Source organism: Lissotriton helveticus, chromosome 4_1 (genome assembly GCF_964261635.1).
Source record: "Lissotriton helveticus chromosome 4_1, aLisHel1.1, whole genome shotgun sequence".
In the NCBI taxonomy this organism is placed as follows: Eukaryota; Metazoa; Chordata; class Amphibia; order Caudata; family Salamandridae; genus Lissotriton; species Lissotriton helveticus.
Genome location: NC_136063.1, coordinates 1,692,264,790 through 1,692,288,106, shown reverse-complemented (window position 1 = coordinate 1,692,288,106; position 23,317 = coordinate 1,692,264,790). Strand labels below are relative to the sequence as shown.

The window sequence follows — 23,317 nt, the reverse complement described above, 5'->3', positions numbered from 1 at the left end:
TTTCCCCCAGAGGTTTGGGGAAAAGCCTTTGCACGTTTGAGCCAGCCGGGCCTGCATCAGCAGATCCTGCTCCTCTGGCAAGGGAGAGCTTGTAGGTGAAATCAAAAAAGGGGAGAAATCTGCAAGAGCCGGGTTAAAAAATTCCAGGGGCAGACCCATGTTCCCCAGGAAGCAAGTACTTCCTCCTGCTCCCTTCAGTGGGAAAAGATATAGGAGGTGTATTTCTCTAAGCAGGGGATCTGCGTAGATGGCACTGCATTGCTTTGGGAAGCATCCATGCTGGTAGCAGAATAGCAGCAGACCCCACAGCTGAGACTTGAATGGGGACTGTTGGAGAGGGGCAGTGGAAGGGCGCAGGAAAATGCTTTTCAAAAGCATCTGCACTTTCTTACAAAGCAGCTGAAAACCCATACCAGGAATTGGGCTCGAACCCATGCGGACAAACGTCCATTGGATCTTAAGTCCAACGCCTTAACCACTCGGCCACCCTGGTGAGACCCAAGGCCCAGCTTTACTCAACTCCCTTTTTCTGCTGGCTGCTGCAGCACCGGCTGTCCAGCAAGAGCTGTTTGCGGAATTAAAAGGCTTTTGCAGGAGGCTGAAGGTAATTGCTTATGACAAACACACTGTGTGACACCTAACTTTCTCCCACTCGGACTTTACGGGCAATTTTTATATTGGAGTTAGCTTAGTCACAATAAGGGGGTGAGCAAGGCAAGCACACAAGAGCATCTCCTCCCTGGTGGTCTAGTGGCTAGGATTCGGCGCTTTCACCGCCGCGGCCCGGGTTCGATTCCCGGTCAGGGAAGATACCTCTAAAGCATAGATTTGAGTGTTTTGTCCCAGTAGCTTTTTTTAAACGAAGGTCCTTAAAAAGGTACCCCTACCCATGAACGAAAGAGGAGGAAAGGGACTGGGTCCCCTGTGCCCCAGGTTGTTTTGCTCCCATTGCCCTCAGCCACCTTTATGCGCACGCACTCCTCCACCCAGTCTGGTGCTCTATGTGTGTGTAAAGTGCAGTACCAGCTCACCAGAAAGGTAAATTGCTGGAAACCCCTGCTGTGATGCATACATCTACTTTGGAGCACTCTTCTCCCTTGCACTCTTGAATCGCTTAAGAGCAATGTATTCTTCCAGCAAGCTGAATAACGAGACAGGGTTGAGAAAGTGTTCCAGCTGTCTGTGCGCCATCAGCAGCCACTAGGTGTCCCTCTTGTGTTTTCCCGTGGATCCCGATTGTACAGGAATTCATCGGTTCAGTAGCAAGGGGGAGAGGATGGCCTGTGCTTGGAAGTGACAGACAGTCGGGTGGCATTATGAGGATTTTTTCAATTTCTGATTCATATGTGCTGTAGTGAAAAATAAGCTTTCAGCCCCCATGAGCTTTGTCATTCGGAAAGCAGTGTATGAACTTTTGCTGCATGGCACTGGGCTCCCTGGTGGTCTAGTGGTTAGGATTCGGCGCTCTCACCGCCGCGGCCCGGGTTCGATTCCCGGTCAGGGAAAAGTCCTTCTTCTGCCCTTGAAAACTTTTCCTTCCCGTAGGTCGCGGGCTTCTCAAAATGAAGTTGCTTTCTGACTCACAGTTTGCCTAGCATCACGCAGTATAGCTCCAAATATCATTTTCGCAAGGTCCCTTTATAGCTGCTTTCCACAGCGGGAGGAAAGTCACTTGTTCAAGGCTCTTGAGCAAGTGAGACCCTGTATTCCAAAGTGCAATTCCTTTTGTAGGCTTCTGACCACATGGCGTGCGGCAGGAAGTCTCCTTTGACAGGCCTGCAGGCTTTGTTTCCAAATGGCATCCTGGACCCATTGCAACCCACCTTTTTGCTAAAATGGAAGTCTGGATCTGGGTAAGAAAAAACTGAGCTGCACGTACGGAAAAAAGCAGAGGCCAGCCACAGGGAGGGTGTGGCCAGGGCAGTCTGATTTGCATACTGACCTGTGGCATCTTGGGAATGTATAGGCTTTGGAGCTTAACGGGTGCTGCAGGGGTCTGCCTGGCTGGAGAGATGCCTGTCTGGTACACCCCTCAGGACAGACGGTGCCTTCCGTTCGAACATGGAGGGTGAGGGACATGGGTCACCCTCTTATACAGGGGTGTGGCTGTGGGCAGGACGGGTTGTGGGGGACCCGTCAGGGCATTGCCCGTTTGGAAGCCCGTTCGGAAGGCGAGAGGAGGGAACTCTCCTCAATTTTCCCCCAGAGGTTTGGGGAAAAGCCTTTGCACGTTTGAGCCAGCCGGGCCTGCATCAGCAGATCCTGCTCCTCTGGCAAGGGAGAGCTTGTAGGTGAAATCAAAAAAGGGGAGAAATCTGCAAGAGCCCGGTTAAAAAATTCCAGGGGCAGACCCATGTTCCCCAGGAAGCAAGTACTTCCTCCTGCTCCCTTCAGTGGGAAAAGATATAGGAGGTGTATTTCTCTAAGCAGGGGATCTGCGTAGATGGCACTGCATTGCTTTGGGAAGCATCCATGCTGGTAGCAGAATAGCAGCAGACCCCACCGCTGAGACTTGAATGGGGACTGTTGGAGAGGGGCAGTGGAAGGGCGCAGGAAAATGCTTTTCAAAAGCATCTGCACTTTCTTACAAAGCAGCTGAAAACCCATACCAGGAATGGGGCTCGAACCCATGCGGACAAACGTCCATTGGATCTTAAGTCCAACGCCTTAACCACTCGGCCACCCTGGTGAGACCCAAGGCCCAGCTTTACTCAACTCCCTTTTTCTGCTGGCTGCTGCAGCACCGGCTGTCCAGCAAGAGCTGTTTGCGGAGTTAAAAGGCTTTTGCAGGAGGCTAAAGGTAAATGCTTATGACAAACACACTGTGTGACACCTAACTTTCTCCCACTCGGACTTTACGGGCAATTTTTATATTGGAGTTAGCTTAGTCACAATAAGGAGGTGAGCAAGGCAAGCACACAAGAGCATCTCCTCCCTGGTGGTCTAGTGGCTAGGATTCGGCGCTTTCACCGCCGCGGCCCGGGTTCGATTCCCGGTCAGGGAAGATACCTCTAAAGCATAGATTTGAGTGTTTTGTCCCAGTAGCTTTTTTTAAACGAAGGTCCTTAAAAAGGTACCCCTACCCATGAACGAAAGAGGAGGAAAGGGACTGGGTCCCCTGTGCCCCAGGTTGTTTTGCTCCCATTGCCCTCAGCCACCTTTATGCGCACGCACTCCTCCACCCAGTCTGGTGCTCTATGTGTGTGTAAAGTGCAGTACCAGCTCACCAGAAAGGTAAATTGCTGGAAACCCCTGCTGTGATGCATACATCTACTTTGGAGCACTCTTCTCCCTTGCACTCTTGAATCGCTTAAGAGCAATGTATTCTTCCAGCAAGCTGAATAACGAGACAGGGTTGAGAAAGTGTTCCAGCTGTCTGTGCGCCATCAGCAGCCACTAGGTGTCCCTCTTGTGTTTTCCCGTGGATCCCGATTGTACAGGAATTCATCGGTTCAGTAGCAAGGGGGAGAGGATGGCCTGTGCTTGGAAGTGACAGACAGTCGGGTGGCATTATGAGGATTTTTTCAATTTCTGATTCATATGTGCTGTAGAGAAAAATAAGCTTTCAGCCCCCATGAGCTTTGTCATTCGGAAAGCAGTGTATGAACTTTTGCTGCATGGCACTAGGCTCCCTGGTGGTCTAGTGGTTAGGATTCGGCGCTCTCACCGCCGCGGCCCGGGTTCGATTCCCGGTCAGGGAAAAGTCCTTCTTCTGCCCTTGAAAACTTTTCCTTCCCGTAGGTCGCGGGCTTCTCAAAATGAAGTTGCTTTCTGACTCACAGTTTGCCTAGCATCACGCAGTATAGCTCCAAATATCATTTTCGCAAGGTCCCTTTATAGCTGCTTTCCACAGCGGGAGGAAAGTCACTTGTGCAAGGCTCTTGAGCAAGTGAGACCCTGTATTCCAAAGTGCAATTCCTTTTGTAGGCTTCTGACCACATGGCGTGCGGCAGGAAGTCTCCTTTGACAGGCCTGCAGGCTTTGTTTCCAAATGGCATCCTGGACCCATTGCAACCCACCTTTTTGCTAAAATGGAAGTCTGGATCTGGGTAAGAAAAAACTGAGCTGCACGTACGGAAAAAAGCAGAGGCCAGCCACAGGGAGGGTGTGGCCAGGGCAGTCTGAATTGCATACTGACCTGTGGCATCTTGGGAATGTATAGGCTTTGGAGCTTAACGGGTGCTGCAGGGGTCTGCCTGGCTGGAGAGATGCCTGTCTGGTACACCCCTCAGGACAGACGGTGCCTTCCGTTCGAACATGGAGGGTGAGGGACATGGGTCACCCTCTTATACAGGGGTGTGGCTGTGGGCAGGATGGGTTGTGGGGGACCCGTCAGGGCATTGCCCGTTTGGAAGCCCGTTCGGAAGGCGAGAGGAGGGAACTCTCCTCAATTTTCCCCCAGAGGTTTGGGGAAAAGCCTTTGCACGTTTGAGCCAGCCGGGCCTGCATCAGCAGATCCTGCTCCTCTGGCAAGGGAGAGCTTGTAGGTGAAATCAAAAAAGGGGAGAAATCTGCAAGAGCCGGGTTAAAAAATTCCAGGGGCAGACCCATGTTCCCCAGGAAGCAAGTACTTCCTCCTGCTCCCTTCAGTGGGAAAAGATATAGGAGGTGTATTTCTCTAAGCAGGGGATCTGCGTAGATGGCACTGCATTGCTTTGGGAAGCATCCATGCTGGTAGCAGAATAGCAGCAGACCCCACAGCTGAGACTTGAATGGGGACTGTTGGAGAGGGGCAGTGGAAGGGCGCAGGAAAATGCTTTTCAAAAGCATCTGCACTTTCTTACAAAGCAGCTGAAAACCCATACCAGGAATTGGGCTCGAACCCATGCGGACAAACGTCCATTGGATCTTAAGTCCAACGCCTTAACCACTCGGCCACCCTGGTGAGACCCAAGGCCCAGCTTTACTCAACTCCCTTTTTCTGCTGGCTGCTGCAGCACCGGCTGTCCAGCAAGAGCTGTTTGCGGAATTAAAAGGCTTTTGCAGGAGGCTGAAGGTAATTGCTTATGACAAACACACTGTGTGACACCTAACTTTCTCCCACTCGGACTTTACGGGCAATTTTTATATTGGAGTTAGCTTAGTCACAATAAGGGGGTGAGCAAGGCAAGCACACAAGAGCATCTCCTCCCTGGTGGTCTAGTGGCTAGGATTCGGCGCTTTCACCGCCGCGGCCCGGGTTCGATTCCCGGTCAGGGAAGATACCTCTAAAGCATAGATTTGAGTGTTTTGTCCCAGTAGCTTTTTTTAAACGAAGGTCCTTAAAAAGGTACCCCTACCCATGAACGAAAGAGGAGGAAAGGGACTGGGTCCCCTGTGCCCCAGGTTGTTTTGCTCCCATTGCCCTCAGCCACCTTTATGCGCACGCACTCCTCCACCCAGTCTGGTGCTCTATGTGTGTGTAAAGTGCAGTACCAGCTCACCAGAAAGGTAAATTGCTGGAAACCCCTGCTGTGATGCATACATCTACTTTGGAGCACTCTTCTCCCTTGCACTCCTGAATCGCTTAAGAGCAATGTATTCTTCCAGCAAGCTGAATAACGAGACAGGGTTGAGAAAGTGTTCCAGCTGTCTGTGCGCCATCAGCAGCCACTAGGTGTCCCTCTTGTGTTTTCCCGTGGATCCCGATTGTACAGGAATTCATCGGTTCAGTAGCAAGGGGGAGAGGATGGCCTGTGCTTGGAAGTGACAGACAGTCGGGTGGCATTATGAGGATTTTTTCAATTTCTGATTCATATGTGCTGTAGTGAAAAATAAGCTTTCAGCCCCCATGAGCTTTGTCATTCGGAAAGCAGTGTATGAACTTTTGCTGCATGGCACTGGGGTCCCTGGTGGTCTAGTGGTTAGGATTCGGCGCTCTCACCGCCGCGGCCCGGGTTCGATTCCCGGTCAGGGAAAAGTCCTTCTTCTGCCCTTGAAAACTTTTCCTTCCCGTAGGTCGCGGGCTTCTCAAAATGAAGTTGCTTTCTGACTCACAGTTTGCCTAGCATCACGCAGTATAGCTCCAAATATCATTTTCGCAAGGTCCCTTTATAGCTGCTTTCCACAGCGGGAGGAAAGTCACTTGTGCAAGGCTCTTGAGCAAGTGAGACCCTGTATTCCAAAGTGCAATTCCTTTTGTAGGCTTCTGACCACATGGCGTGCGGCAGGAAGTCTCCTTTGACAGGCCTGCAGGCTTTGTTTCCAAATGGCATCCTGGACCCATTGCAACCCACCTTTTTGCTAAAATGGAAGTCTGGATCTGGGTAAGAAAAAACTGAGCTGCACGTACGGAAAAAAGCAGAGGCCAGCCACAGGGAGGGTGTGGCCAGGGCAGTCTGATTTGCATACTGACCTGTGGCATCTTGGGAATGTATAGGCTTTGGAGCTTAACGGGTGCTGCAGGGGTCTGCCTGGCTGGAGAGATGCCTGTCTGGTACACCCCTCAGGACAGACGGTGCCTTCCGTTCGAACATGGAGGGTGAGGGACATGGGTCACCCTCTTATACAGGGGTGTGGCTGTGGGCAGGACGGGTTGTGGGGGACCCGTCAGGGCATTGCCCGTTTGGAAGCCCGTTCGGAAGGCGAGAGGAGGCGGGGGCAGGGAACTCTCCTCAATTTTCCCCCAGAGGTTTGGGGAAAAGCCTTTGCACGTTTGAGCCAGCCGGGCCTGCATCAGCAGATCCTGCTCCTCTGGCAAGGGAGAGCTTGTAGGTGAAATCAAAAAAGGGGAGAAATCTGCAAGAGCCGGGTTAAAAAATTCCAGGGGCAGACCCATGTTCCCCGGGAAGCAAGTACTTCCTCCTGCTCCCTTCAGTGGGAAAAGATATAGGAGGTGTATTTCTCTAAGCAGGGGATCTGCGTAGATGGCACTGCATTGCTTTGGGAAGCATCCATGCTGGTAGCAGAATAGCAGCAGACCCCACCGCTGAGACTTGAATGGGGACTGTTGGAGAGGGGCAGTGGAAGGGCGCAGGAAAATGCTTTTCAAAAGCATCTGCACTTTCTTACAAAGCAGCTGAAAACCCATACCAGGAATGGGGCTCGAACCCATGCGGACAAACGTCCATTGGATCTTAAGTCCAACGCCTTAACCACTCGGCCACCCTGGTGAGACCCAAGGCCCAGCTTTACTCAACTCCCTTTTTCTGCTGGCTGCTGCAGCAACGGCTGTCCAGCAAGAGCTGTTTGCGGAGTTAAAAGGCTTTTGCAGGAGGCTAAAGGTAAATGCTTATGACAAACACACTGTGTGACACCTAACTTTCTCCCACTCGGACTTTACGGGCAATTTTTATATTGGAGTTAGCTTAGTCACAATAAGGGGGTGAGCAAGGCAAGCACACAAGAGCATCTCCTCCCTGGTGGTCTAGTGGCTAGGATTCGGCGCTTTCACCGCCGCGGCCCGGGTTCGATTCCCGGTCAGGGAAGATACCTCTAAAGCATAGATTTGAGTGTTTTGTCCCAGTAGCTTTTTTTAAACGAAGGTCCTTAAAAAGGTACCCCTACCCATGAACGAAAGAGGAGGAAAGGGACTGGGTCCCCTGTGCCCCAGGTTGTTTTGCTCCCATTGCCCTCAGCCACCTTTATGCGCACGCACTCCTCCACCCAGTCTGGTGCTCTATGTGTGTGTAAAGTGCAGTACCAGCTCACCAGAAAGGTAAATTGCTGGAAACCCCTGCTGTGATGCATACATCTACTTTGGAGCACTCTTCTCCCTTGCACTCTTGAATCGCTTAAGAGCAATACATTCTTCCAGCAAGCTGAATAACGAGACAGGGTTGAGAAAGTGTTCCAGCTGTCTGTGCGCCATCAGCAGCCACTAGGTGTCCCTCTTGTGTTTTCCCGTGGATCCCGATTGTACAGGAATTCATCGGTTCAGTAGCAAGGGGGAGAGGATGGCCTGTGCTTGGAAGTGACAGACAGTCGGGTGGCATTATGAGGATTTTTTCAATTTCTGATTCATATGTGCTGTAGTGAAAAATAAGCTTTCAGCCCCCATGAGCTTTGTCATTCGGAAAGCAGTGTATGAACTTTTGCTGCATGGCACTGGGCTCCCTGGTGGTCTAGTGGTTAGGATTCGGCGCTCTCACCGCCGCGGCCCGGGTTCGATTCCCGGTCAGGGAAAAGTCCTTCTTCTGCCCTTGAAAACTTTTCCTTCCCGTAGGTCGCGGGCTTCTCAAAATGAAGTTGCTTTCTGACTCACAGTTTGCCTAGCATCACGCAGTATAGCTCCAAATATCATTTTCTCAAGGTCCCTTTATAGCTGCTTTCCACAGCGGGAGGAAAGTCACTTGTTCAAGGCTCTTGAGCAAGTGAGACCCTGTATTCCAAAGTGCAATTCCTTTTGTAGGCTTCTGACCACATGGCGTGCGGCAGGAAGTCTCCTTTGACAGGCCTGCAGGCTTTGTTTCCAAATGGCATCCTGGACCCATTGCAACCCACCTTTTTGCTAAAATGGAAGTCTGGATCTGGGTAAGAAAAAACTGAGCTGCACGTACGGAAAAAAGCAGAGGCCAGCCACAGGGAGGGTGTGGCCAGGGCAGTCTGATTTGCATACTGACCTGTGGCATCTTGGGAATGTATAGGCTTTGGAGCTTAACGGGTGCTGCAGGGGTCTGCCTGGCTGGAGAGATGCCTGTCTGGTACACCCCTCAGGACAGACGGTGCCTTCCGTTCGAACATGGAGGGTGAGGGACATGGGTCACCCTCTTATACAGGGGTGTGGCTGTGGGCAGGACGGGTTGTGGGGGACCCGTCAGGGCATTGCCCGTTTGGAAGCCCGTTCGGAAGGCGAGAGGAGGGAACTCTCCTCAATTTTCCCCCAGAGGTTTGGGGAAAAGCCTTTGCACGTTTGAGCCAGCCGGGCCTGCATCAGCAGATCCTGCTCCTCTGGCAAGGGAGAGCTTGTAGGTGAAATCAAAAAAGGGGAGAAATCTGCAAGAGCCGGGTTAAAAAATTCCAGGGGCAGACCCATGTTCCCCAGGAAGCAAGTACTTCCTCCTGCTCCCTTCAGTGGGAAAAGATATAGGAGGTGTATTTCTCTAAGCAGGGGATCTGCGTAGATGGCACTGCATTGCTTTGGGAAGCATCCATGCTGGTAGCAGAATAGCAGCAGACCCCACCGCTGAGACTTGAATGGGGACTGTTGGAGAGGGGCAGTGGAAGGGCGCAGGAAAATGCTTTTCAAAAGCATCTGCACTTTCTTACAAAGCAGCTGAAAACCCATACCAGGAATGGGGCTCGAACCCATGCGGACAAACGTCCATTGGATCTTAAGTCCAACGCCTTAACCACTCGGCCACCCTGGTGAGACCCAAGGCCCAGCTTTACTCAACTCCCTTTTTCTGCTGGCTGCTGCAGCACCGGCTGTCCAGCAAGAGCTGTTTGCGGAGTTAAAAGGCTTTTGCAGGAGGCTAAAGGTAAATGCTTATGACAAACACACTGTGTGACACCTAACTTTCTCCCACTCGGACTTTACGGGCAATTTTTATATTGGAGTTAGCTTAGTCACAATAAGGAGGTGAGCAAGGCAAGCACACAAGAGCATCTCCTCCCTGGTGGTCTAGTGGCTAGGATTCGGCGCTTTCACCGCCGCGGCCCGGGTTCGATTCCCGGTCAGGGAAGATACCTCTAAAGCATAGATTTGAGTGTTTTGTCCCAGTAGCTTTTTTTAAACGAAGGTCCTTAAAAAGGTACCCCTACCCATGAACGAAAGAGGAGGAAAGGGACTGGGTCCCCTGTGCCCCAGGTTGTTTTGCTCCCATTGCCCTCAGCCACCTTTATGCGCACGCACTCCTCCACCCAGTCTGGTGCTCTATGTGTGTGTAAAGTGCAGTACCAGCTCACCAGAAAGGTAAATTGCTGGAAACCCCTGCTGTGATGCATACATCTACTTTGGAGCACTCTTCTCCCTTGCACTCTTGAATCGCTTAAGAGCAATGTATTCTTCCAGCAAGCTGAATAACGAGACAGGGTTGAGAAAGTGTTCCAGCTGTCTGTGCGCCATCAGCAGCCACTAGGTGTCCCTCTTGTGTTTTCCCGTGGATCCCGATTGTACAGGAATTCATCGGTTCAGTAGCAAGGGGGAGAGGATGGCCTGTGCTTGGAAGTGACAGACAGTCGGGTGGCATTATGAGGATTTTTTCAATTTCTGATTCATATGTGCTGTAGAGAAAAATAAGCTTTCAGCCCCCATGAGCTTTGTCATTCGGAAAGCAGTGTATGAACTTTTGCTGCATGGCACTAGGCTCCCTGGTGGTCTAGTGGTTAGGATTCGGCGCTCTCACCGCCGCGGCCCGGGTTCGATTCCCGGTCAGGGAAAAGTCCTTCTTCTGCCCTTGAAAACTTTTCCTTCCCGTAGGTCGCGGGCTTCTCAAAATGAAGTTGCTTTCTGACTCACAGTTTGCCTAGCATCACGCAGTATAGCTCCAAATATCATTTTCGCAAGGTCCCTTTATAGCTGCTTTCCACAGCGGGAGGAAAGTCACTTGTGCAAGGCTCTTGAGCAAGTGAGACCCTGTATTCCAAAGTGCAATTCCTTTTGTAGGCTTCTGACCACATGGCGTGCGGCAGGAAGTCTCCTTTGACAGGCCTGCAGGCTTTGTTTCCAAATGGCATCCTGGACCCATTGCAACCCACCTTTTTGCTAAAATGGAAGTCTGGATCTGGGTAAGAAAAAACTGAGCTGCACGTACGGAAAAAAGCAGAGGCCAGCCACAGGGAGGGTGTGGCCAGGGCAGTCTGAATTGCATACTGACCTGTGGCATCTTGGGAATGTATAGGCTTTGGAGCTTAACGGGTGCTGCAGGGGTCTGCCTGGCTGGAGAGATGCCTGTCTGGTACACCCCTCAGGACAGACGGTGCCTTCCGTTCGAACATGGAGGGTGAGGGACATGGGTCACCCTCTTATACAGGGGTGTGGCTGTGGGCAGGATGGGTTGTGGGGGACCCGTCAGGGCATTGCCCGTTTGGAAGCCCGTTCGGAAGGCGAGAGGAGGGAACTCTCCTCAATTTTCCCCCAGAGGTTTGGGGAAAAGCCTTTGCACGTTTGAGCCAGCCGGGCCTGCATCAGCAGATGCTGCTCCTCTGGCAAGGGAGAGCTTGTAGGTGAAATCAAAAAAGGGGAGAAATCTGCAAGAGCCGGGTTAAAAAATTCCAGGGGCAGACCCATGTTCCCCAGGAAGCAAGTACTTCCTCCTGCTCCCTTCAGTGGGAAAAGATATAGGAGGTGTATTTCTCTAAGCAGGGGATCTGCGTAGATGGCACTGCATTGCTTTGGGAAGCATCCATGCTGGTAGCAGAATAGCAGCAGACCCCACAGCTGAGACTTGAATGGGGACTGTTGGAGAGGGGCAGTGGAAGGGCGCAGGAAAATGCTTTTCAAAAGCATCTGCACTTTCTTACAAAGCAGCTGAAAACCCATACCAGGAATTGGGCTCGAACCCATGCGGACAAACGTCCATTGGATCTTAAGTCCAACGCCTTAACCACTCGGCCACCCTGGTGAGACCCAAGGCCCAGCTTTACTCAACTCCCTTTTTCTGCTGGCTGCTGCAGCACCGGCTGTCCAGCAAGAGCTGTTTGCGGAATTAAAAGGCTTTTGCAGGAGGCTGAAGGTAATTGCTTATGACAAACACACTGTGTGACACCTAACTTTCTCCCACTCGGACTTTACGGGCAATTTTTATATTGGAGTTAGCTTAGTCACAATAAGGGGGTGAGCAAGGCAAGCACACAAGAGCATCTCCTCCCTGGTGGTCTAGTGGCTAGGATTCGGCGCTTTCACCGCCGCGGCCCGGGTTCGATTCCCGGTCAGGGAAGATACCTCTAAAGCATAGATTTGAGTGTTTTGTCCCAGTAGCTTTTTTTAAACGAAGGTCCTTAAAAAGGTACCCCTACCCATGAACGAAAGAGGAGGAAAGGGACTGGGTCCCCTGTGCCCCAGGTTGTTTTGCTCCCATTGCCCTCAGCCACCTTTATGCGCACGCACTCCTCCACCCAGTCTGGTGCTCTATGTGTGTGTAAAGTGCAGTACCAGCTCACCAGAAAGGTAAATTGCTGGAAACCCCTGCTGTGATGCATACATCTACTTTGGAGCACTCTTCTCCCTTGCACTCCTGAATCGCTTAAGAGCAATGTATTCTTCCAGCAAGCTGAATAACGAGACAGGGTTGAGAAAGTGTTCCAGCTGTCTGTGCGCCATCAGCAGCCACTAGGTGTCCCTCTTGTGTTTTCCCGTGGATCCCGATTGTACAGGAATTCATCGGTTCAGTAGCAAGGGGGAGAGGATGGCCTGTGCTTGGAAGTGACAGACAGTCGGGTGGCATTATGAGGATTTTTTCAATTTCTGATTCATATGTGCTGTAGTGAAAAATAAGCTTTCAGCCCCCATGAGCTTTGTCATTCGGAAAGCAGTGTATGAACTTTTGCTGCATGGCACTGGGCTCCCTGGTGGTCTAGTGGTTAGGATTCGGCGCTCTCACCGCCGCGGCCCAGGTTCGATTCCCGGTCAGGGAAAAGTCCTTCTTCTGCCCTTGAAAACTTTTCCTTCCCGTAGGTCGCGGGCTTCTCAAAATGAAGTTGCTTTCTGACTCACAGTTTGCCTAGCATCACGCAGTATAGCTCCAAATATCATTTTCGCAAGGTCCCTTTATAGCTGCTTTCCACAGCGGGAGGAAAGTCACTTGTGCAAGGCTCTTGAGCAAGTGAGACCCTGTATTCCAAAGTGCAATTCCTTTTGTAGGCTTCTGACCACATGGCGTGCGGCAGGAAGTCTCCTTTGACAGGCCTGCAGGCTTTGTTTCCAAATGGCATCCTGGACCCATTGCAACCCACCTTTTTGCTAAAATGGAAGTCTGGATCTGGGTAAGAAAAAACTGAGCTGCACGTACGGAAAAAAGCAGAGGCCAGCCACAGGGAGGGTGTGGCCAGGGCAGTCTGATTTGCATACTGACCTGTGGCATCTTGGGAATGTATAGGCTTTGGAGCTTAACGGGTGCTGCAGGGGTCTGCCTGGCTGGAGAGATGCCTGTCTGGTACACCCCTCAGGACAGACGGTGCCTTCCGTTCGAACATGGAGGGTGAGGGACATGGGTCACCCTCTTATACAGGGGTGTGGCTGTGGGCAGGACGGGTTGTGGGGGACCCGTCAGGGCATTGCCCGTTTGGAAGCCCGTTCGGAAGGCGAGAGGAGGCGGGGGCAGGGAACTCTCCTCAATTTTCCCCCAGAGGTTTGGGGAAAAGCCTTTGCACGTTTGAGCCAGCCGGGCCTGCATCAGCAGATCCTGCTCCTCTGGCAAGGGAGAGCTTGTAGGTGAAATCAAAAAAGGGGAGAAATCTGCAAGAGCCGGGTTAAAAAATTCCAGGGGCAGACCCATGTTCCCCGGGAAGCAAGTACTTCCTCCTGCTCCCTTCAGTGGGAAAAGATATAGGAGGTGTATTTCTCTAAGCAGGGGATCTGCGTAGATGGCACTGCATTGCTTTGGGAAGCATCCATGCTGGTAGCAGAATAGCAGCAGACCCCACCGCTGAGACTTGAATGGGGACTGTTGGAGAGGGGCAGTGGAAGGGCGCAGGAAAATGCTTTTCAAAAGCATCTGCACTTTCTTACAAAGCAGCTGAAAACCCATACCAGGAATGGGGCTCGAACCCATGCGGACAAACGTCCATTGGATCTTAAGTCCAACGCCTTAACCACTCGGCCACCCTGGTGAGACCCAAGGCCCAGCTTTACTCAACTCCCTTTTTCTGCTGGCTGCTGCAGCAACGGCTGTCCAGCAAGAGCTGTTTGCGGAGTTAAAAGGCTTTTGCAGGAGGCTAAAGGTAAATGCTTATGACAAACACACTGTGTGACACCTAACTTTCTCCCACTCGGACTTTACGGGCAATTTTTATATTGGAGTTAGCTTAGTCACAATAAGGGGGTGAGCAAGGCAAGCACACAAGAGCATCTCCTCCCTGGTGGTCTAGTGGCTAGGATTCGGCGCTTTCACCGCCGCGGCCTGGGTTCGATTCCCGGTCAGGGAAGATACCTCTAAAGCATAGATTTGAGTGTTTTGTCCCAGTAGCTTTTTTTAAACGAAGGTCCTTAAAAAGGTACCCCTACCCATGAATGAAAGAGGAGGAAAGGGACTGGGTCCCCTGTGCCCCAGGTTGTTTTGCTCCCATTGCCCTCAGCCACCTTTATGCGCACGCACTCCTCCACCCAGTCTGGTGCTCTATGTGTGTGTAAAGTGCAGTACCAGCTCACCAGAAAGGTAAATTGCTGGAAACCCCTGCTGTGATGCATACATCTACTTTGGAGCACTCTTCTCCCTTGCACTCTTGAATCGCTTAAGAGCAATGTATTCTTCCAGCAAGCTGAATAACGAGACAGGGTTGAGAAAGTGTTCCAGCTGTCTGTGCGCCATCAGCAGCCACTAGGTGTCCCTCTTGTGTTTTCCCGTGGATCCCGATTGTACAGGAATTCATCGGTTCAGTAGCAAGGGGGAGAGGATGGCCTGTGCTTGGAAGTGACAGACAGTCGGGTGGCATTATGAGGATTTTTTCAATTTCTGATTCATATGTGCTGTAGAGAAAAATAAGCTTTCAGCCCCCATGAGCTTTGTCATTCGGAAAGCAGTGTATGAACTTTTGCTGCATGGCACTGGGCTCCCTGGTGGTCTAGTGGTTAGGATTCGGCGCTCTCACCGCCGCGGCCCGGGTTCGATTCCCGGTCAGGGAAAAGTCCTTCTTCTTCCCTTCAAAACTTTTCCTTCCCGTAGGTCGCGGGCTTCTCAAAATGAAGTTGCTTTCTGACTCACAGTTTCCCTAGCATCACGCAGTATAGCTCCAAATATCATTTTCGCAAGGTCCCTTTATAGCTGCTTTCCACAGCGGGAGGAAAGTCACTTGTGTAAGGCTCTTGAGCAAGTGAGACCCTGTATTCCAAAGTGCAATTCCTTTTGTAGGCTTCTGACCACATGGCGTGCGGCAGGAAGTCTCCTTTGACAGGCCTGCAGTTTTTTTTCCAAATGGCATCCTGGACCCATTGCAACCCACCTTTTTGCTAAAATGGAAGTCTGGATCTGGGTAAGAAAAAACTGAGCTGCACGTACGGAAAAAAGCAGAGGCCAGCCACAGGGAGGGTGTGGCCAGGGCTGTCTGATTTGCATACTGACCTGTGGCATCTTGGGAATGTATAGGCTTTGGAGCTTAACGGGTGCTGCAGGGGTCTGCCTGGCTGGAGAGATGCCTGTCTGGTACACCCCTCAGGACAGACGGTGCCTTCCGTTCGAACATGGAGGGTGAGGGACATGGGTCACCCTCTTATACAGGGGTGTGGCTGTGGGCAGGATGGGTTGTGGGGGACCCGTCAGGGCATTGCCCGTTTGGAAGCCCGTTCGGAAGGCGAGAGGAGGCGGGGGCAGGGAACTCTCCTCAATTTTCCCCCAGAGGTTTGGGGAAAAGCCTTTGCACGTTTGAGCCAGCCGGGCCTGCATCAGCAGATCCTGCTCCTCTGGCAAGGGAGAGCTTGTAGGTGAAATCAAAAAAGGGGAGAAATCTGCAAGAGCCGGGTTAAAAAATTCCAGGGGCAGACCCATGTTCCCCAGGAAGCAAGTACTTCCTCCTGCTCCCTTCAGTGGGAAAATATATAGGAGGTGTATTTCTCTAAGCAGGGGATCTGCGTAGATGGCACTGCATTGCTTTGGGAAGCATCCATGCTGGTAGCAGAATAGCAGCAGACCCCACAGCTGAGACTTGAATGGGGACTGTTGGAGAGGGGCAGTGGAAGGGCGCAGGAAAATGCTTTTCAAAAGCATCTGCACTTTCTTACAAAGCAGCTGAAAACCCATACCAGGAATGGGGCTCGAACCCATGCGGACAAACGTCTATTGGATCTTAAGTCCAACGCCTTAACCACTCGGCCACCCTGGTGAGACCCAAGGCCCAGCTTTACTCAACTCCCTTTTTCTGCTGGCTGCTGCAGCACCGGCTGTCCAGCAAGAGCTGTTTGCGGAGTTAAAAGGCTTTTGCAGGAGGCTAAAGGTAAATGCTTATGACAAACACACTGTGTGACACCTAACCTTCTCCCACTCGGACTTTACGGGCAATTTTTATATTGGAGTTAGCTTAGTCACAATAAGGAGGTGAGCAAGGCAAGCACACAAGAGCATCTCCTCCCTGGTGGTCTAGTGGCTAGGATTCGGCGCTTTCACCGCCGCGGCCCGGGTTCGATTCCCGGTCAGGGAAGATACCTCTAAAGCATAGATTTGAGTGTTTTGTCCCAGTAGCTTTTTTTAAACGAAGGTCCTTAAAAAGGTACCCCTACCCATGAACGAAAGAGGAGGAAAGGGACTGGGTCCCCTGTGCCCCAGGTTGTTTTGCTCCCATTGCCCTCAGCCACCTTTATGCGCACGCACTCCTCCACCCAGTCTGGTGCTCTATGTGTGTGTAAAGTGCAGTACCAGCTCACCAGAAAGGTAAATTGCTGGAAACCCCTGCTGTGATGCATACATCTACTTTGGAGCACTCTTCTCCCTTGCACTCTTGAATCGCTTAAGAGCAATGTATTCTTCCAGCAAGCTGAATAACGAGACAGGGTTGAGAAAGTGTTCCAGCTGTCTGTGCGCCATCAGCAGCCACTAGGTGTCCCTCTTGTGTTTTCCCGTGGATCCCGATTGTACAGGAATTCATCGGTTCAGTAGCAAGGGGGAGAGGATGGCCTGTGCTTGGAAGTGACAGACAGTCGGGTGGCATTATGAGGATTTTTTCAATTTCTGATTCATATGTGCTGTAGAGAAAAATAAGCTTTCAGCCCCCATGAGCTTTGTCATTCGGAAAGCAGTGTATGAACTTTTGCTGCATGGCACTGGGCTCCCTGGTGGTCTAGTGGTTAGGATTCGGCGCTCTCACCGCCGCGGCCCGGGTTCGATTCCCGGTCAGGGAAAAGTCCTTCTTCTGCCCTTGAAAACTTTTCCTTCCCGTAGGTCGCGGGCTTCTCAAAATGAAGTTGCTTTCTGACTCACAGTTTGCCTAGCATCACGCAGTATAGCTCCAAATATCATTTTCGCAAGGTCCCTTTATAGCTGCTTTCCACAGCGGGAGGAAAGTCACTTGTGCAAGGCTCTTGAGCAAGTGAGACCCTGTATTCCAAAGTGCAATTCCTTTTGTAGGCTTCTGACCACATGGCGTGCGGCAGGAAGTCTCCTTTGACAGGCCTGCAGGCTTTGTTTCCAAATGGCATCCTGGACCCATTGCAACCCACCTTTTTGCTAAAATGGAAGTCTGGATCTGGGTAAGAAAAAACTGAGCTGCACGTACGGAAAAAAGCAGAGGCCAGCCACAGGGAGGGTGTGGCCAGGGCAGTCTGATTTGCATACTGACCTGTGGCATCTTGGGAATGTATAGGCTTTGGAGCTTAACGGGTGCTGCAGGGGTCTGCCTGGCTGGAGAGATGCCTGTCTGGTACACCCCTCAGGACAGACGGTGCCTTCCGTTCGAACATGGAGGGTGAGGGACATGGGTCACCCTCTTATACAGGGGTGTGGCTGTGGGCAGGATGGGTTGTGGGGGACCCGTCAGGGCATTGCCTGTTTGGAAGCCCGTTCGGAAGGCGAGAGGAGGGAACTCTCCTCAATTTTCCCCCAGAGGTTTGGGGAAAAGCCTTTGCACGTTTGAGCCAGCCGGGCCTGCATCAGCAGATCCTGCTCCTCTGGCAAGGGAGAGCTTGTAGGTGAAATCAAAAAAGGGGAGAAATCTGCAAGAGCCGGGTTAAAAAATTCCAGGGGCAGACCCATGTTCCCCAGGAAGCAAGTACTTCCTCCTGCTCCCTTCAGTGGGAAAAGATATAGGAGGTGTATTTCTCTAAGCAGGGGATCTGCGTAGATGGCACTGCATTGCTTTGGGAAGCATCCATGCTGGTAGCAGAATAGCAGCAGACCCCACAGCTGAGACTTGAATGGGGACTGTTGGAGAGGGGCAGTGGAAGGGCGCAGGAAAATGCTTTTCAAAAGCATCTGCACTTTCTTACAAAGCAGCTGAAAACCCATACCAGGAATTGGGCTCGAACCCATGCGGACAAACGTCCATTGGATCTTAAGTCCAACGCCTTAACCACTCGGCCACCCTGGTGAGACCCAAGGCCCAGCTTTACTCAACTCCCTTTTTCTGCTGGCTGCTGCAGCACCGGCTGTCCAGCAAGAGCTGTTTGCGGAATTAAAAGGCTTTTGCAGGAGGCTGAAGGTAATTGCTTATGACAAACACACTGTGTGACACCTAACTTTCTCCCACTCGGACTTTACGGGCAATTTTTATATTGGAGTTAGCTTAGTCACAATAAGGGGGTGAGCAAGGCAAGCACACAAGAGCATCTCCTCCCTGGTGGTCTAGTGGCTAGGATTCGGCGCTTTCACCGCCGCGGCCCGGGTTCGATTCCCGGTCAGGGAAGATACCTCTAAAGCATAGATTTGAGTGTTTTGTCCCAGTAGCTTTTTTTAAACGAAGGTCCTTAAAAAGGTACCCCTACCCATGAACGAAAGAGGAGGAAAGGGACTGGGTCCCCTGTGCCCCAGGTTGTTTTGCTCCCATTGCCCTCAGCCACCTTTATGCGCACGCACTCCTCCACCCAGTCTGGTGCTCTATGTGTGTGTAAAGTGCAGTACCAGCTCACCAGAAAGGTAAATTGCTGGAAACCCCTGCTGTGATGCATACATCTACTTTGGAGCACTCTTCTCCCTTGCACTCTTGAATCGCTTAAGAGCAATGTATTCTTCCAGCAAGCTGAATAACGAGACAGGGTTGAGAAAGTGTTCCAGCTGTCTGTGCGCCATCAGCAGCCACTAGGTGTCCCTCTTGTGTTTTCCCGTGGATCCCGATTGTACAGGAATTCATCGGTTCAGTAGCAAGGGGGAGAGGATGGCCTGTGCTTGGAAGTGACAGACAGTCGGGTGGCATTATGAGGATTTTTTCAATTTCTGATTCATATGTGCTGTAGTGAAAAATAAGCTTTCAGCCCCCATGAGCTTTGTCATTCGGAAAGCAGTGTATGAACTTTTGCTGCATGGCACTGGGCTCCCTGGTGGTCTAGTGGTTAGGATTCGGCGCTCTCACCGCCGCGGCCCGGGTTCGATTCCCGGTCAGGGAAAAGTCCTTCTTCTGCCCTTGAAAACTTTTCCTTCCCGTAGGTCGCGGGCTTCTCAAAATGAAGTTGCTTTCTGACTCACAGTTTGCCTAGCATCACGCAGTATAGCTCCAAATATCATTTTCGCAAGGTCCCTTTATAGCTGCTTTCCACAGCGGGAGGAAAGTCACTTGTGCAAGGCTCTTGAGCAAGTGAGACCCTGTATTCCAAAGTGCAATTCCTTTTGTAGGCTTCTGACCACATGGCGTGCGGCAGGAAGTCTCCTTTGACAGGCCTGCAGGCTTTGTTTCCAAATGGCATCCTGGACCCATTGCAACCCACCTTTTTGCTAAAATGGAAGTCTGGATCTGGGTAAGAAAAAACTGAGCTGCACGTACGGAAAAAAGCAGAGGCCAGCCACAGGGAGGGTGTGGCCAGGGCAGTCTGATTTGCATACTGACCTGTGGCATCTTGGGAATGTATAGGCTTTGGAGCTTAACGGGTGCTGCAGGGGTCTGCCTGGCTGGAGAGATGCCTGTCTGGTACACCCCTCAGGACAGACGGTGCCTTCCGTTCGAACATGGAGGGTGAGGGACATGGGTCACCCTCTTATACAGGGGTGTGGCTGTGGGCAGGACGGGTTGTGGGGGACCCGTCAGGGCATTGCCCGTTTGGAAGCCCGTTCGGAAGGCGAGAGGAGGCGGGGGCAGGGAACTCTCCTCAATTTTCCCCCAGAGGTTTGGGGAAAAGCCTTTGCACGTTTGAGCCAGCCGGGCCTGCATCAGCAGATCCTGCTCCTCTGGCAAGGGAGAGCTTGTAGGTGAAATCAAAAAAGGGGAGAAATCTGCAAGAGCCGGGTTAAAAAATTCCAGGGGCAGACCCATGTTCCCCAGGAAGCAAGTACTTCCTCCTGCTCCCTTCAGTGGGAAAAGATATAGGAGGTGTATTTCTCTAAGCAGGGGATCTGCGTAGATGGCACTGCATTGCTTTGGGAAGCATCCATGCTGGTAGCAGAATAGCAGCAGACCCCACCGCTGAGACTTGAATGGGGACTGTTGGAGAGGGGCAGTGGAAGGGCGCAGGAAAATGCTTTTCAAAAGCATCTGCACTTTCTTACAAAGCAGCTGAAAACCCATACCAGGAATGGGGCTCGAACCCATGCGGACAAACGTCCATTGGATCTTAAGTCCAACGCCTTAACCACTCGGCCACCCTGGTGAGACCCAAGGCCCAGCTTTACTCAACTCCCTTTTTCTGCTGGCTGCTGCAGCAACGGCTGTCCAGCAAGAGCTGTTTGCGGAGTTAAAAGGCTTTTGCAGGAGGCTAAAGGTAAATGCTTATGACAAACACACTGTGTGACACCTAACTTTCTCCCACTCGGACTTTACGGGCAATTTTTATATTAGAGTTAGCTTAGTCACAATAAGGGGGTGAGCAAGGCAAGCACACAAGAGCATCTCCTCCCTGGTGGTCTAGTGCAGGGGTGCCCAAACCAGTCCTGGCGGGCCGTATCCATGCCAGATTTTTGGGATATCCCCATCTGGGGATCACGGTTCGATCCCCGGCACCGGCGGCAGATTAGCCCAGCACCAGGTGACTCTGGGAAATAGCTGGCGCCGCGGCTAGGGCGGCTGACTCCGGAATCTGGAGATTTTTTTATTTAAGGTTTTTGTAGAGCGCGTAGTAACCCTCGAGCATCCCAGAGATCAGGGTTCGATCCCCGGCACCGGCCGCAGATTAGCCCAGCACCACGTGACTCTGGGAAATAGCTGGCGCCGCGGCTAGGGAGGCTGACTCCGGAATCTGGAGATCACGGTTCGATCCCCGGCACCGGCGGCAGATTAGCCCAGCACCAGGTGACTCTGGGAAATAGCTGGCGCCGCGGCTAGGGCGGCTGACTCCGGAATCTGGAGATTTTTTTATTTGAGGTTTTTGTAGAGCGCGTAGTAACCCTCGAGCATCCCAGAGATCAGGGTTCGATCCCCGGCACCGGCCGCAGATTAGCCCAGCACCACGTGACTCTGGGAAATAGCTGGCGCCGCGGCTAGGGCGGCTGACTCCGGAATCTGGGGATCACGGTTCGATCCCCGGCACCGGCGGCAGATTAGCCCAGCACCATGTGACTCTGGGCAATAGCTTGCTTAATCTTCCCAACGGCCCCTAGCGCCTAGAGACCCTTACGGGTGATTGTGCGCCTTACAAATGTGGATTATTATTATTATTATTATTTGGGCCGATTCCGATCCGGTTCGTAAAAGCACATCTGCCCGAATCTGTCGGACAACCACGTACGCCCGGGAGAGGACTGCCCGGGACCCGTGGAGCCCGTCCTGGTCACTCTGACCTGCCGTCTGCCCGGGGAAGGGAGCCCCGGACGCCCGGGGGGAGGACTGCCCGGGACCCATGGAGCCCGTCCTGGGCACTCTGACCTGCCGTCTGCCCGGGGAAGGGAGCCCCGGACGCCCGGGGGGAGGACTGCCCGGGACCCATGGAGCCCGTCCTGGGCACTCTGACCTGCCGACGGCCCGGGGAAGGGAGCCCCGGACGCCCGGGGGAGGACTGCCCGGGACCCGTGGAACTCGTCCTGGGCACTCTGACATGCCGCTGACCCGGGGAAGGGAACCCCGGACGCCCGGGAGCCGTGGAGCCCGTCCTGGGCACTCTGACAAGCCGTCGGACCGGGGAAGGGAGCCCCGGACGCCCGGGACCCGTGGAGCCTGTCCTGGGAACTCCGGCATGCCGTTGGCCCAGGGAAGGGAGTCCCAGATACCCGGGACCCGTGGAGCCCGTCATGGGCACTCTGACAAGCCGGTGTCCCGGGGAAGGGAGCCCCGGACGCCCGGGACCCGTGGAGCCCGTCCTGGGCACTTTGACCTGCCGTTGGCCTGGAGATGGAAGCCCCGGATGCCTGGGGGAGGACTGCCCGGGACCCATGGAGCCCGTCCCGGGTACTTTGCCATGCTGTTGGCCTCCTGGAGATGGGTGCCCCGGACGCCCGGGGGAGGACTGCCCGGGACGTATGGAGCCCGTCCCGGGCACTTTTCCATGCCGTCGGCAGGGATGGAGCCCCGGACGCCCGGGGGACGACTGCCCAAGAGCCATGGAGCCCGTCCTGGGCAATTTGACAAGCCGTTGGCCTGGAGGAAAGAAGCCCCGGGTGGCCTAGGGAGGTGTTACCCAGGCATAGCCCATCTGGTCCCCCTAGCAGAGAACCACCAACCTTGGAGGGGTGTCCGGGCGTACCCTGTCCCTAGTAATCCGGAGGGAAATTACCTGACTTTCTTGCAATCTGTGCACACGAGGTGACAGAGGGGACCCAAGGCGCGAAAGTACCCGACCTCCTGGAGCCCTCGCTGGGATCCGGGAGGCGAATGGCACCTCATCATGACTTCCAGGGCGACCAGATGGCCGAGGCGAGAGGGGCGACCAGATGGCCGGGACCAAAATGACGCCAATCTGCCTGCCCCGGAGCTGCAGGGCTCTGGGGCTGCAGGGTTCCGGGGGCTGCAAAGCTGCAGGTCTCTGGGGCTGCAGGGCTCCGGGGCTTCAGGCCTCCCCGGGCCCTGATGGACCCTCCGTCCCGGGCGCCTCCGACCCCCGGCCGGCTTGCAGGACGGAGGGGGGATTCCCGCACCACTGGGCCCTGCCGGACGGGGCTCAAGCCCCGGGCCCGGTCCCCGGCCCCAGTCCCGGCTTTCCGAACCCTAGGCCGGGCCGGGGAGAGCCTCCCCTGGGCCCCCGATGGACCCTCCGTCCCGGGCGCCCCGGACCCCCGGCCGGATTGCTGGACGGAGGGGTACCAGCACCCTCGGGGCCTGGCCAGATGGAGTTCAAGCCCCGGGTCCGGTCCCACCATCCGAACCCTACCCATCCTGGGGAGAGCCTCCCCGGGAACCGGTGGAGCCCCGTCCCCAGTGCCCGGACCCACTGGTGGCCTGCGGGACAGGGGGCTCCAGCACCCTCGGGGCCTGGCCAGATGGAGTTCAAGCCCCGGGTCCGGTCCCACCTTCCGAACCCTAGCCAGGCTGGGGAGAGCCTCCCCGGGCCCCGGTGGAGCCCCGTCCCCAGCGCCCGGACCCACTGGTGGCCTGCGGGACAGGGGGCTCCAGCACCCTCGGGGCCTGGCCAGATGGAGTTCAAGCCACGGGTCAGGTCCCAACCTTCCGAACCCTAGCCAGGCTGGGGAGAGCCTCCCCGGGCCCCGGTGGAGCCCCGTCTCCAGCGCCCGGACCCACTGGT

The 23,317-nt window shown here is 53.6% G+C and overlaps 28 non-coding genes across 28 annotated transcripts; 18 read left to right on the top strand and 10 right to left on the bottom strand.

The window, feature by feature from the left end:
• Positions 1–410: 410 nt before the first annotated feature.
• TRNAL-UAA (transfer RNA leucine (anticodon UAA)) lies at positions 411–493 on the bottom strand. Its single transcript has one exon. It is a non-coding gene; the product is annotated as a tRNA-Leu (tRNA).
• A 243-nt stretch (positions 494–736) lies between these two features.
• On the top strand, positions 737–808 carry TRNAE-UUC (transfer RNA glutamic acid (anticodon UUC)). Its single transcript has one exon. It is a non-coding gene; the product is annotated as a tRNA-Glu (tRNA).
• A 625-nt stretch (positions 809–1,433) lies between these two features.
• TRNAE-CUC (transfer RNA glutamic acid (anticodon CUC)) lies at positions 1,434–1,505 on the top strand. The gene has a single exon. It is a non-coding gene; the product is annotated as a tRNA-Glu (tRNA).
• A 1,101-nt stretch (positions 1,506–2,606) lies between these two features.
• On the bottom strand, positions 2,607–2,689 carry TRNAL-UAA (transfer RNA leucine (anticodon UAA)). Its single transcript has one exon. It is a non-coding gene; the product is annotated as a tRNA-Leu (tRNA).
• A 243-nt stretch (positions 2,690–2,932) lies between these two features.
• On the top strand, positions 2,933–3,004 carry TRNAE-UUC (transfer RNA glutamic acid (anticodon UUC)). The gene has a single exon. It is a non-coding gene; the product is annotated as a tRNA-Glu (tRNA).
• A 625-nt stretch (positions 3,005–3,629) lies between these two features.
• On the top strand, positions 3,630–3,701 carry TRNAE-CUC (transfer RNA glutamic acid (anticodon CUC)). Its single transcript has one exon. It is a non-coding gene; the product is annotated as a tRNA-Glu (tRNA).
• A 1,101-nt stretch (positions 3,702–4,802) lies between these two features.
• TRNAL-UAA (transfer RNA leucine (anticodon UAA)) lies at positions 4,803–4,885 on the bottom strand. The gene has a single exon. It is a non-coding gene; the product is annotated as a tRNA-Leu (tRNA).
• A 243-nt stretch (positions 4,886–5,128) lies between these two features.
• On the top strand, positions 5,129–5,200 carry TRNAE-UUC (transfer RNA glutamic acid (anticodon UUC)). The gene has a single exon. It is a non-coding gene; the product is annotated as a tRNA-Glu (tRNA).
• A 625-nt stretch (positions 5,201–5,825) lies between these two features.
• On the top strand, positions 5,826–5,897 carry TRNAE-CUC (transfer RNA glutamic acid (anticodon CUC)). The gene has a single exon. It is a non-coding gene; the product is annotated as a tRNA-Glu (tRNA).
• Positions 5,898–7,008: 1,111 nt separating this feature from the next.
• TRNAL-UAA (transfer RNA leucine (anticodon UAA)) lies at positions 7,009–7,091 on the bottom strand. Its single transcript has one exon. It is a non-coding gene; the product is annotated as a tRNA-Leu (tRNA).
• A 243-nt stretch (positions 7,092–7,334) lies between these two features.
• TRNAE-UUC (transfer RNA glutamic acid (anticodon UUC)) lies at positions 7,335–7,406 on the top strand. The gene has a single exon. It is a non-coding gene; the product is annotated as a tRNA-Glu (tRNA).
• A 625-nt stretch (positions 7,407–8,031) lies between these two features.
• On the top strand, positions 8,032–8,103 carry TRNAE-CUC (transfer RNA glutamic acid (anticodon CUC)). The gene has a single exon. It is a non-coding gene; the product is annotated as a tRNA-Glu (tRNA).
• Positions 8,104–9,204: 1,101 nt separating this feature from the next.
• TRNAL-UAA (transfer RNA leucine (anticodon UAA)) lies at positions 9,205–9,287 on the bottom strand. The gene has a single exon. It is a non-coding gene; the product is annotated as a tRNA-Leu (tRNA).
• Positions 9,288–9,530: 243 nt separating this feature from the next.
• TRNAE-UUC (transfer RNA glutamic acid (anticodon UUC)) lies at positions 9,531–9,602 on the top strand. Its single transcript has one exon. It is a non-coding gene; the product is annotated as a tRNA-Glu (tRNA).
• Positions 9,603–10,227: 625 nt separating this feature from the next.
• TRNAE-CUC (transfer RNA glutamic acid (anticodon CUC)) lies at positions 10,228–10,299 on the top strand. The gene has a single exon. It is a non-coding gene; the product is annotated as a tRNA-Glu (tRNA).
• A 1,101-nt stretch (positions 10,300–11,400) lies between these two features.
• Positions 11,401–11,483, bottom strand: TRNAL-UAA (transfer RNA leucine (anticodon UAA)). Its single transcript has one exon. It is a non-coding gene; the product is annotated as a tRNA-Leu (tRNA).
• Positions 11,484–11,726: 243 nt separating this feature from the next.
• TRNAE-UUC (transfer RNA glutamic acid (anticodon UUC)) lies at positions 11,727–11,798 on the top strand. The gene has a single exon. It is a non-coding gene; the product is annotated as a tRNA-Glu (tRNA).
• Positions 11,799–12,423: 625 nt separating this feature from the next.
• Positions 12,424–12,495, top strand: TRNAE-CUC (transfer RNA glutamic acid (anticodon CUC)). Its single transcript has one exon. It is a non-coding gene; the product is annotated as a tRNA-Glu (tRNA).
• Positions 12,496–13,606: 1,111 nt separating this feature from the next.
• TRNAL-UAA (transfer RNA leucine (anticodon UAA)) lies at positions 13,607–13,689 on the bottom strand. Its single transcript has one exon. It is a non-coding gene; the product is annotated as a tRNA-Leu (tRNA).
• A 243-nt stretch (positions 13,690–13,932) lies between these two features.
• Positions 13,933–14,004, top strand: TRNAE-UUC (transfer RNA glutamic acid (anticodon UUC)). Its single transcript has one exon. It is a non-coding gene; the product is annotated as a tRNA-Glu (tRNA).
• A 625-nt stretch (positions 14,005–14,629) lies between these two features.
• On the top strand, positions 14,630–14,701 carry TRNAE-CUC (transfer RNA glutamic acid (anticodon CUC)). Its single transcript has one exon. It is a non-coding gene; the product is annotated as a tRNA-Glu (tRNA).
• Positions 14,702–15,811: 1,110 nt separating this feature from the next.
• TRNAL-UAA (transfer RNA leucine (anticodon UAA)) lies at positions 15,812–15,894 on the bottom strand. Its single transcript has one exon. It is a non-coding gene; the product is annotated as a tRNA-Leu (tRNA).
• A 243-nt stretch (positions 15,895–16,137) lies between these two features.
• Positions 16,138–16,209, top strand: TRNAE-UUC (transfer RNA glutamic acid (anticodon UUC)). The gene has a single exon. It is a non-coding gene; the product is annotated as a tRNA-Glu (tRNA).
• A 625-nt stretch (positions 16,210–16,834) lies between these two features.
• On the top strand, positions 16,835–16,906 carry TRNAE-CUC (transfer RNA glutamic acid (anticodon CUC)). The gene has a single exon. It is a non-coding gene; the product is annotated as a tRNA-Glu (tRNA).
• Positions 16,907–18,007: 1,101 nt separating this feature from the next.
• On the bottom strand, positions 18,008–18,090 carry TRNAL-UAA (transfer RNA leucine (anticodon UAA)). Its single transcript has one exon. It is a non-coding gene; the product is annotated as a tRNA-Leu (tRNA).
• A 243-nt stretch (positions 18,091–18,333) lies between these two features.
• Positions 18,334–18,405, top strand: TRNAE-UUC (transfer RNA glutamic acid (anticodon UUC)). The gene has a single exon. It is a non-coding gene; the product is annotated as a tRNA-Glu (tRNA).
• Positions 18,406–19,030: 625 nt separating this feature from the next.
• Positions 19,031–19,102, top strand: TRNAE-CUC (transfer RNA glutamic acid (anticodon CUC)). The gene has a single exon. It is a non-coding gene; the product is annotated as a tRNA-Glu (tRNA).
• A 1,111-nt stretch (positions 19,103–20,213) lies between these two features.
• On the bottom strand, positions 20,214–20,296 carry TRNAL-UAA (transfer RNA leucine (anticodon UAA)). Its single transcript has one exon. It is a non-coding gene; the product is annotated as a tRNA-Leu (tRNA).
• Between the last annotated feature and the right edge of the window lie 3,021 nt (positions 20,297–23,317).